Source organism: Rhamphochromis sp. 'chilingali' (assembly GCF_963969265.1).
Source record: "Rhamphochromis sp. 'chilingali' genome assembly, chromosome: 18".
Taxonomy (NCBI): Eukaryota; Metazoa; Chordata; class Actinopteri; order Cichliformes; family Cichlidae; genus Rhamphochromis; species Rhamphochromis sp. 'chilingali'.
Window position 1 is genome coordinate 7,019,354 of NC_137945.1, and position 11,469 is coordinate 7,030,822.

Here is an 11,469-nt window from a genome sequence, read left to right on the forward strand (position 1 = left end):
GTTTATTTTTTCCCTATGCCTGTAAGATGGATTGTTAAAAAATTAAATAGGGGATGTTTGCTTTTGATGAAATTGTAGATTATAGTTTAGGTGTTTTATTTGTTTCCTGATGATCTAATCCAGAGTGTGATAACTGAGCAGATAGGATGTTTGAACAGGTTTACAGTGAACACATTTCCTGTTGCATGAATTACACTTGTGAAATTTCATTGTGGTGATGGTCTCCTCAAATCCTCTATTGGCATTAGTAAGCCAGTCTGACATCATCCTGTTGACTCTTATCCCTTGTGAGAGCTCTTCATAAACCAGCCTGTGTTGTAAACTCCATGATCTAAGCCTGAAACCCCCACCAGTGTTTTTCTAACTAGACTTAGAAATATTATGATTATCTTCCCAATTCTGCCACTCACCTTGAAATTAAAGGTAAAAGGAAGCTGCATAGGGATTTTCATAGGGATTTGTAGTACCCTGAATACCACTCAAAATGTTGTTTTCCAGAAGACATCATTAGAATGAACTGATAAAAATATAGACATAGAAGCTGAGAAGTTGAGATTCTTTTTACTCACATTTTGTTTTATTTCAAAAATCACCATTTAAATTACAATTCTGTCAGGTGTACTTTGAGTGATTGCCCTTCTTCGTTATGTTCATTTTGCCAGAAACATTTTGACTATCATTAGCAAAACTTAGCTAATGTTAGAAACATGCATATTTAATATTAACAGAGATGGGCAGTAATCCAATTTAATTTTTGCTTGATGCATAAAGTTAAAAGATTAAAACTAATAAAACAAGTTTTAAAATGATACTTTTCCATTTGATTCCATTTTATATGATGGATTAGGCAGAAAAAGTAGAACTGGGCTGAAAGATCTATCGCTTTATTACCTATTCAGGTTGTAAATCACGTTTTAAAAAAGTAACTAAGTAACTAAGTAATTAATTACTTTTGAAAATAAGTAACCAGTAAAGTAAAGGGATTACTTTTTGGGGCAAGTAATCAGTAATTAGTTACTGATTACCTTTTTCAAGTAACTTGACCAACACTGTTAACTAATATCAACTAATATTAGCTAAAGCCAGAAACACACATACTGAACATCACATATTACTGTAGGGTCTCTAACTTAATATAAAGCACCTTGAGGCACTGCTGTTATGATTTGGTGCTATATAATTAAAACTGAACTGAATTGAATTAAATATGTGGGCTTTGGATATGGTTCACAAATGCTCAAATGTTTGATTAATATCTATCAAGCACTCTGTGAAAACAGCTCTACGGGCTCTACAATGTAACAGTTAAGGAAAGTTTATGTGCTCAGTTTTCCCTCCTGGCTCCAGTGAGGACCACTGAGAGAGAAAGCTCATATCTCCGATCAGCTTCATTTAGACATTGATTTTTACATGTGGCCTTGAATATTGAAAATTTCCTTCTCAAAACCCTGTCAGACCAGTGGGGGGAAAGACTACGGGGAATCAATTCAAATTAATTTTTCAAGATGAGGTGTTTCTGTCTATTACTGTAAGCAACTCTCATTTTAAATAGATCCACTGCCTGAGAGTCAGTCCCAGAAAAAAAAGAAAGAAAAAAAAAACATGATTGCTTTCTTTAACTCAGGAGGGCATGGAATAATTCACCATCTGAGTTTGGAGGGAGCTGCAGGACCAGCTCAGTGAAATGAAAACCTGCATCTTTTGGTGCATGATCAGGTATTGAAGAATTTGTTCCAATGAACAACCAAACTATCAGCTGTGTGCACACATGTGGCACAAAGCGATGGATAATATAGCAGTGTATATACACTGAGGTGGAAAGTGAGAATATTTTCTGTATTTAAAAACTCTGAATACCATGGGAATGGACTTATTACTTGCTGTAGGTGTTCTTTAAGGATGCAGAGCTATATTAGCTGTGTTGGCACTGACAGTTTAAATTGTAGTTGTACTTTCTAGCTGCCTGAGTCCATTTGTTCACTATGTGCCTCTTCTTTAACCGCTAAACAGATGCTTCTGGCAATGTGCAGGTTCTGACTGCTAATGTGGTGCAGGAACAGAGGTCCTAAAGTTTTTTTGCTTATTTGTTTGAAATCATAAGCAGGTGTAGATGCACAACTGCTTCCAGCAATCATGGCTGAAACAGTAACAGCATCTCCCCGGGCAGAACTGGTTGTAGCAGAAACTCTAACAAAAACGTCTTTGTGAAACTGTAGCAGTACATGTAGCCAACAACAAAGTTACATTTCCAACGTCAGCACAACCTTGTCAACTGTCAACCTGTCAGCTGACAGTTACTGAACTTGGAAATGTTAACTTGAATAAGAGCACCAAGTTTAACTTGTCCAAAGTCTCTGGGGATGTGAAGTGATCATAGAGTGTGGAGTGATCAAAGAGAACCACATATCCACATCTTATTTCAGAGAAGCCAATGAATAAAACCACTTTCATGTAGTTTGTCAAGTGATATTGGTAATTCTAGATTGCCAATGGTGTGAATGTGAGTGTAAATAGTTGTTTCTCTCTCTGTGTTAGCCTTGCGACAGACCAGGTGTACCCCGCCTCTCACCCTGTGATCGCTGGGATAGGCTCCAGCCTGGGTTCAACCCTGATAAAGATAAGTGGAAAAGAATGGATGGATGGATGTTTAACAGTGCAAATTGTATTTTGGTTTAGTTAGGTGCAACTGTAAATATCTATCCGAACGCCGATTTGGGATTTTTCAATGAAGCGAAAAAAGGGCCATTTTTAGTCCACATTATTACAGCCAAAGTACCTTTGTTAGGTTTTAAAGAAGACCTTCGTAAAGAAATAGCAAAGTTTTTCCAATTGCAAAATCTACTACGTCCTTGTAATGCATAAACAGAGGAATTTCTTGTACAAAAGTAGTTTTCATTGCAAAATCTGACCAGGTAGTTTCAGTGCCTAAACATAACCATGTCATTTTTATTGCCAAACCGACTAATTTTTTGTGCCAAAACCAACCCTAGTGACTTTCAACCAACTACTGTATTGTTCAGACAATAAGGCGCACTTGACTATAAGGCGCATTAAGCGAAACAAGCATTAGCATTCATCCTCCAGCTTCACTGGTTATATTATGCTAACAAAGCTGTGTTAGCTAGCGATCAGGTAGCACATCATTATATACCAGCTAGCCCAACTTCCGTAACCCTACAAACGTCACTGCTGTTTAGTTTTCTGTCTTCATTTATGTTGGAAGTGATAGCAAAGCTGTACGTTTTAATTATTTCAGAAATCTCTCAGTCAGAACATGCTATATCATGTTTAGGTGGAAACTAGCGAGCTAACTTCCTGCTAACTTCTAACTCCGTCAAATTTAATAAATCCTGTTTTCACGGATGCCTGAATGTTAAACTTAATTGTTACACCTGGTAAAGCAGCAACACTGATCATTTTGTTAAAGATGAAAGAATTTAGGCAGTTTTTACCTCTCAGTGATGCCGCAGTGTTTGTTTGACTTTGGGACCTGAAGCAGACGGAGTTTTGGACCCAGATTACTCCGCGAGGCTCCTGACTACGGTAGCCGTAATGTTCTGACAATCCATCAAGCAGTGCGGCTTCATAGCTTACCAAAGTCGTACTGAAACGTTTTTGACAGATTTTTGAGTGCCGTGTACCACCTGAAATTGGTTCGAGGTCAATAAGCACAACCAGAATTCATTCATAAGGTGCACTGTCGATTTTTGTGAAAACTAAAGGCTTTTAAGTGCTCCTTATAGTGCGGAAAATACGGTAGTTTTTCTATATTAAACCTAACCCTGTAGTTTTTAATGCCTAAAGTTAACCAAGTGACATATTTTTATTTTGTAATATATTTTAAAAAACAAACAAACAAAAAAAACCCAATGCAAATGGAGTGTGAACATCTGTGAAATCTGAAGACTTAAACTTGAGTCTCTGGTGTAAATAGATCCACCACCAAGGCCTCAACCTTTGAAGGTGGCCATTTTCACCCTATAAATAAAGGGAAAAGGATAATGAGCACATATGAGACCGGACAAATGAGAAATCATATTCGGGAGACAAATCAGTAGAGCTCGAGACTATTTCATGGATGGCTATTTATTAAATCGGGCTTTCATAACAGCCAGTGCATAGCTGCTGTTGTCTCGTGTTTGTTTACTTTGCGGTATGCTTGTTATTGGATCATTGTTGATTTTCCAGATAACGGTGCTGTTGAGTGGTATGCTTTAAAAAAAGTGTGTGTGGTGTAAATTACAGTATTGATCGTGGTTGTTTTATTATAAATGTTTGCCACATAAGTCAGGCTTTCCTGTGTGCCATTGAGTAGTCACGCTATATGTGTATACTTTATATATACAGCATTAACATTTTACACATATATTCATGTAGCTGTTTGTCGTATGGATGCTGCGGGTGCTACCAAGCTCCTATTGCATTCCTGTCATGATATCCCTTACATAAAAGATGCTACACCTGCTATGGATTGACCTCCAATTGAGCTGTGCCCCCTCATGCAGTGGCTTCCCAATGGTGCGTCAAGGCACACCAGTGTGGCTTAAGAAATACATAATTTCTTTGCTTACATGGTGCCAATCGAGCTAACGAGGACACAAAATATCGAGAAACTTTGCCTACTTTAGAGTTCAGGGTCTAAACTGTAAATTGTGACTGTTTTTGTAAAGAAAATGCAAATTCCAAAGCATAAGTAGTCCTGCTCTTTGCTACAGTTTGTTATAAAATGTTCTCTTTTAATCGCAGCCGGTGTGAGGTTGTTGAATGAAACTGGTTTTCATCAGCCTGTTTTCTATGGATATTTCCAGTTTTTGCATATTATTGCACTTGGCTGGTATGGATAAGGCTATGTACTGGTAAGTGCAATGAACACAAAGTTAGCAAATATATCCTAAAGCATCAAATCTGAATGTACCGGTGTGAGCTCTATTGTTTCTGCCGTTAAAGAATGAAGTAAAGAGCCTTGTTTTAACACCATTTACCAAATCGGTTTTCATCATTTTATGGTTTCTGGATATTTGGTTCAAAACATAAAACACATTTAAATGAATAGTTTTAGTATTTTCCCTTTTTTGGGTTCAGATCAGTAAACAGCCCACAAAAACGGGCAATATTCACTTTCAAAGATAACACCCAGCAACTTAGTGCACATCGCTGGAGTGTGTTAAATATGTGAAGGAGAGGTGTCGTGACAGACTCTGCTGCCTAGAGTTTCTCTGAAGTTTGCAGCTTTTGTTCATGACCTGATATTCAGCACGACTAGCAATGAGCAATAAACACCAGAAGCAAATGGAGCTCTGCCCGTTTTCATACCTGTTCTAGCTGGCCGATTGCAGCTGAGAGTGAGAGAGCTGAGAACTAATGCTGGATACTAGCTGCAGAAACTGGCTCACGCAGGACCCGCATGAAATAAGCTTTTCAGCACTCTATGACTACCAGAGCAGCTCTTCTGCCAAAAGAGCTCTTCGCCATTGAGCAAGAATGGCTCAGAGAATACCAGTTTTCATGCTATTACTTAATGCATCAACTATACAATACTATATTTATCCCAGATTTGAGGAATTATTTTGTTACAATATGATGATGATGATGATGATGTTGTTGAGGATAATAAAAAAACAATTAGCAAACAGCTTTTTTATTCCGAATAAAGAAAATATTTGAAGATTTGGACTTGATTAAAAATTGCATATAACTGTCTCATCCCAACTAGTTAACAAACTGATGGGTGAAAAACTGCAGTGTTAAAAGAGTGTGACATTTAACAAATTGGCCAAAAGTGTGCATCGTAGTCTTTTGTTTCTGCTGAAGTGGCAGCGAGCGCCCCGAGGTCAAGACAATCCATCCGTAGCTCAGACAGATGACAAAAGGATCCGCACCACCACACAATACCACACGGGTGTTTCCTGTGCACGAAACATATCTGGTCGTGTTCCAAATTTTAAACCCAAAGGCGGTTTTCTGTCTTCGATCACAGCAGCGGTACCTGTGACACGGCTCCCCGGTGTCAAATAGCACTGAAATGTACTGCGTGATGATCAAATGAGCCATAAAAAGTATTTCAAAGGAAGAAAAGCTAATTAGAGGTAAAGTGACACCCGCTTCAACTCAAGCATAACATGGCAGGTGTACAAGCACTAACGCCGTCCCACAGCCGCTGTTGCCTGCCAGGCCTGGCTGATTGACATGACATTGCTTCCCAGACCACAACAATGCCAGCAGGGTCCTTGTTATTTTGTCTGTTCTCAAAGGCGCCTTCTGGTAGCCCATAAAGCACCATCAGGCTCCAAGCCCTGCAGTCATTCAATTAAGAATTTACTGGGCTATTGATTTCACCACAAGCGAAGCGCCTCACAACTTGGAAACAATAAGGAGCCCATAAAGGCTATACTAGCCTTTTACCTAAAGGGTGATGACATGGTCTTCAGTGTGGAGAGAAAGGCAGGGAAAGGCTAATGCACAAAAAGTGAACAACATCTGAATTGTGTTTTCTCTTACTTCAATCGTTCTCCTTTTTAATGAAGCAGTACCTTCATTTTCAGCGTGACCTTTTGAATAAATTGTGACTTTTTTTTAAGAAAAACAATTTTTAATTAATGTTGTCAAGAATCACTAGTGTCACTGCTTCTAGAAACTAATTAAAGATTCCCTAAAGTCAGAGATGGGGTCGAATAAAAGTTTGAGAAATTAACATAAACTCCGGGGGACTAGCCTAAGTGCGTAGAAGAAAATAAATGGCATGCTTGGCAGAAAAAGAGCCCACAATGTATATGCTGCCATAAACAATTCTGGGATGATAAAACAGCTCTGAGCTCAGTTATTGACTATTTTTTATTAGATAAATTTTAATTCAGTGCATTGTTTTGCCTTTTCTCTAAATTTAATGAATTTCTTCTTGTTAGCCTTAGCGTGAGCTTGCTGGCAGGCAAACTCATCTTTTTCTTTCGGACCAATTACTTGACAACCAATAGCAATCTTTAGGTCAGTTATCAAATAATGTTTTGTTTTTTTCTCTGTGTGTGTGTGAGTTGACCACACAAATGAGCAAAACGAAACAAAAAACGTAAAACACCAACCGAAACCTACAGCAACAAGCTTTTTGTCCACTTGGGGGCAGCACAAACGAGCTGCAAGCAACACACTGATTTGTTTGTTAGCAAATGCAAACACCCAGAAAAAAAACAGAACAGCATTAGCTTTCATTTACATCTATTTATAAGCTCTTGTAAATCTGCTATTTTCATCACGTGGCGTTTTGGTGCTTTTGCCCTGAGACATAAGCTAAAAACTGATGACAGCAAACAAAAGCAGTTTTGTGGACATGAGCTAAATAAGACCAAGGAACACAAAAACACACTTATGTGATCCACTGTAGTATAAAGGTGTTACTGATATAATTGGTAGCCACTGTAATGTTGCATTCTTTCATGTTTTAGCAGGATTTCACAGCCCCTCTTGTTATTAATGCCAGCAAAGTTCCCAAGCTGCCATCTAATAAATCTCCCATGCCCCCCACTCCACACCCCCCCACCTACATTGAGCGACCCCATGTGGCATCCTGAAGCCAGGCTTAAATAAACTTTGGGGTCATTCTTGGCAAAATTGTGTTCACAGTATCATCCACTGCAGAGCATTGGGGGAAAAAATACAACTGTTGATGCAACACAAGTTGAGCTGGGCCAATTGAGACTACAATGAAAGCGAGAGAGGAGGAGCGGTCGTGTAGAGTGAGTATAAGCTGGAGAGAGGAAGGAGCGTACGAGAGTAGTGCGGCCAGAGGAGAGTACATGTAGATGCTTAATGAATTCAGTCACAGCAGCACACAATGGAATCTTTATCCATGGGGGATGAGGCAGGGGACTTGGCAGAGCCCCGGCGTATCTCAGCAAGGGTGAAAAATAGAAATCCCACTGTCCCCCTGTTGGCTCTCCCTCATGTCAGCTGCCTTGGTTACTGAATTGGCTGCCAGCGAGCCCCCGCCACTCCTCTCTATCCCTCCTCCTCCTATTCCCCTCTCTCTTTCTCAGTCGTTCAGTTCAACTCTCCTTCACACTCATGTATTTTTCCCCTGTTTCTGTCACTGTACTTCGAGCTGTCCCTCTGCTTTTTCTTGTATTATTAACCCATCCTCCTGAGTCAACTTCCTGCCGCCGCAAGTGCACATTGCTGCTTCTCCTCGAAGTCCGTAAATGATGGCTGTAATACACACCCACTGCACAAAGACACACTCTGCACAAGCTCTTAAAATGCAAGGATTTGACTTACCTTGTTACAGGTTGTTCTGATAATTATGTTTTTATTAGACGATTTGGAAAAGAGAGGAATAAATTAAAATCCTTACCTTTTGGAGCTTCTCTGAACTTCTTTTCCTTCGCAGACACTGGGATTTACTGCAATTTTCTCACTTTCCCTCCCGACGTGTTGGTTTCTCTATCTCAGTCTTTCCACTGTGGGTTTTTTCTTGCAGAGAAAAGTCCAGCTGACCCCCTGCGCAGGGAAAACCAGGCAAGAGGGGATTTAAAAAAAAGAAAAGAAAAAAACCAGAGAGCAAGCGCTGGCAACTCCTGATGAACTCAGCTTCTACCTCGCTGCTCCTTCCAGCACTCGGGGTGAATGAAGTGTGAGACAAAGTAATCTTCAGGTGAGGAGACAGACTCCCTTTCTCTCTCCTTCTTTCACTTTCCTCCTCCTGCACGCTCTCTCTCTGTGTCCTGTGCTCGCTCTACCTGCTCAGAGCGCTGTGGATGAGCTCACACACAGCTCTCCCTCTTGTGTCTGAGCGCTGTGCTGTTGCTCCATCTATTCCCCTCATTTCTCCCTCCCTCTCTCCCTTCATCCATCCCTGTACGGCTCATGAATGTTTAGACACGGCAATTGAGGCTGAAAGGCACTGAATTAACCCGCAGGACTCAAAATACACTCTTTCGCTCCACTCACTTTTCCCCACTTTATTCTTTTGTTCTCGCATTGGCTGCAACCCCTCTCACTGTGTATGTGACCCCCCTGAGCAGCACAATCAGTTCTTTTTAGGGGGAGTGATAGTCTATTAACTTTGTGGTCTTTTCTCTTTACTGGGTTTTATCAACAGACCGTCTGAAGCTTGGTTAAAGGATTGCGGCTCGAACATCCCCAGCAGACTTCAGCCTGTTACATTAGAATGCAGCACACATGACTCCACATTATAAGAAAATTGGTTCATAAAATAATCATGAACAAAACAAGAAATATGTATGATGAATAAGTAAATATTTGCTTCTCCCTTGGCTGATTAATAATTAACTGTCCTTAAACAAGTCTAATTGGGCTTAATTGAAGGTATTGAGTCATTGGAAAACAGATAAAAATCAAACCGCTCATGTCCCCGCGGGCTCAGAAGCGTTTCCGATGAGTCAAATGAAAGCCGAGCTCGTCATATGCCTCCGAATCAAAGTCTGAAGAAGTCCCGGATTTAAAGTCTTACATCAATTTATGTCAAGTCACCGGAGATAAGTGCAGCTTCAATTCCTTAACCCCGCTGACAATTCTGCTGCTGTACTTTGAATGGCATTGGCCCGTTCTGCATCATATTATACATCGCTTGAAAACACACCTCCTTTTAGATTCAGATACCAATGCCACAGCAATAACAGCAGCAGCTGCAGCAATTGTTGCCCTTTTTGTCATCTATAGGGACTTTTTAAATCTTTGTGTTGCACTTAGCTTTCCAGCAAATACACTTCCTAGCTTTCATTCCCACTAACAAACGAAGGTATTGTTAAAGGTGTTCTTAAAGCATCATGTGTACACGTGATCCTATACTTTAGATTTTTGCTGTTTGATTATTCTTTCTCTCTGCAACAGCAAAAACAGTATTACCATACTAGCTACGTATAACAAAAAAGGAGACCTGCTTATTTTTAGGTCTATATTTTTGTCTCTACTAGGGTGGCTTTGCACGAGTCCCAGCTTAAAACAATAATTTATTATCGTATTTATTGTCTACTAAGCCTTGGTGAAGTTCATCGGCTGATTAACTGCCTGAAGCCAGACCTTTTAGCTCCTTTCTATTTAAGCTGACCTTCCTCTCCACTTCTCCTTGGGAGCTTGGGAATGACCATATTAAGGATTTTCTCTTTGAGATTATATAGACACAAGTGTAAAAAAACAAACTCTAAAACTAGTCTCAGAAATTTATTCAGCTCGTATATGTAGAAGGTTGGCCAAGTTAAGCTTCCTTTGCCTACAAGCCACTTTGCAACCCACCTGACCTTCACCTTCTTCTTTTCATACTCCACCTGACTTAATCAGCATCAGTGTTGTTGGTTTCTGATACATCATCTGGTCTTTGATACTCTTCCTGCCTCATGCAATGTTATGCTGGTTGTATTGCAATGGGTTTCAATTTAAGAAGCACAGGTGATGCAATGGTGCTGGTTTTGATTGTAACCATAAGCTAGATGACTGAAGAGGTCACTTGGACAAGTGATAAAATGTTTCTCCTACTGAAACCATTGCATCCAGATTAACAGAATTAACATTGTTTAATTGGATTATTGGTGTCAACATACTCCCTGCATCATGTGCTCCATGCTAGACCACAGAATAGAACCACACTGCCAAATCTACTATATATTCCTGCAGATGTATTGGCAAAATACATCTGAGACCTTATTCTTTGAAACTTGTAGTACGAGTATCCAACATGACAATGAACAATACCTATTGATTGCCTGTGGTAACTGGCAGTCCAGCCCACCCTCCTCCCTAAAGTGTTAAATGTTGTTTTTGGTAATACCGGGATAAATTTCTCACGCCCAACTCATCACAAATCAATGTTTACAAAAAATGAGCTCTTAGCATCACATTTAATCACTATGGGTGGATGTTTGAGAACAAAAAAACAAAACAAAATGCTTTTCAAAACTTACAGCAATTTTTTGGTGCCTAATGCCTAACCCTTACTGTGACAGTAAAAGGGAAGTGAAAACAGCAAGAAAAGTGTAAAACCCAAAACATGCAAATTACTTCAATGCCACCCCTCCAGCCTTTAAATGGACCAGTTTCTTGACATTTCTTTGGTTGTTGTGTCGAGGGACAGATGCCAGAGAACACCTTATGAGTTGTATCTATGAGATGTCAGCACCATCTGACAAAACATTTGCAGTGTTCCATGTCATGTTGGTCAACCAGATGGTAGCAGAAAATCCTCTAGGTCCTGTAACACCCTGTCATCAGTTTTTCTCTCATTGGGCTACTGTCACCATGAGTCTCGCCTGTTTCACAGATGCTTCCCTCAGTAGTCTGGTCATCAAAATTTCACTTTCAGGCCTTTAAACCTGACTTTTTCTCCCACAACAAGATTAATACAAGGAAGTTGACTTTGGTATTCTCTAGAGATAATCAACATTATTCACATTGTCTGGGAATTTTCACAATATTTAAGCTTACTGGTGTTCTGACACATAATTCTAGCAGGAGCAAATGCATTAC

General features: G+C 39.8%; 1 protein-coding gene across 1 annotated transcript in view; it reads right to left on the reverse strand.

The window, feature by feature from the left end:
- LOC308385501 (cadherin-20-like) overlaps window positions 1–8,660 on the reverse strand; it is a 98,220-nt gene extending 89,560 nt beyond the window's left edge. Inside the window, exon 1 of the mRNA XM_080864461.1 lies at window positions 8,342–8,660. The gene's annotated coding sequence lies outside the window, so the exon portion shown is untranslated. The remainder of the gene's footprint in view (window positions 1–8,341) is intronic.
- Window positions 8,661–11,469: the final 2,809 nt, after the last annotated feature.